Source organism: Nannospalax galili, unplaced genomic scaffold (genome assembly GCF_000622305.1).
Source record: "Nannospalax galili isolate Female #2095 unplaced genomic scaffold, S.galili_v1.0 scaffold737, whole genome shotgun sequence".
In the NCBI taxonomy this organism is placed as follows: domain Eukaryota; kingdom Metazoa; phylum Chordata; class Mammalia; order Rodentia; family Spalacidae; genus Nannospalax; species Nannospalax galili.
This window is the reverse complement of record NW_008341172.1, coordinates 3,179,993-3,180,666: the sequence shown is the minus strand read 5'-3', so window position 1 is coordinate 3,180,666 and position 674 is coordinate 3,179,993.

Here is a 674-nt window from a genome sequence, read left to right as displayed (position 1 = left end):
ATATGGCTTTAACTATGTTGAGGTATGTTCCCTCCAGTCCATTTCCCTCTAGGACTTTGAACATAAATGAATGTTGAATTTTGTCAAAGCCCTTCACAGCCTCTATTGAGATGACCACGTGGGTCTTGTCTTTGAGCCCATTTATATGATTTATGACATTTATTGACTTATGTATATTGAACCATCCCTGCATCTCTGGAATAAAGCCAACTCAATCATGGTGGATGATCTTTTTGATATGTGTCTGTATGCGGTTTTCAAGGATTTTGTTGAGAATTTTTGCATCTATGTTCATTAAGGATATGGGTCTATAGTTTTCTTTTTTGGTTGTATCTTTACCTGACTTTGGTATTAGAGTGATGTTCATTTCATAGAAGGAATTTGGAAGTTCTCCCTCCATTCCTTTTTGAATAAATTAAGTAGTATTGGATCTTCTTTAAATGTCTGATAGAATTCTGCTGTAAATCCATCTAGTCCTGGGCTTTTTTTAGTCGGGATGTTTTGTATTAATGTTTCAATTTCTTTTTGTGTTATGGGTCTGTTTAAGCTGTTAATCTCTTTTGGTTTCATTTTAGTGGTTCCCATGCCTTTAGATATCCGTCCATTTCTTTTAGGTTTTCGTATTTAGTGGCATATAGGTTTTTAAAGTATTCCCTTATAATGTATCTTTCTGG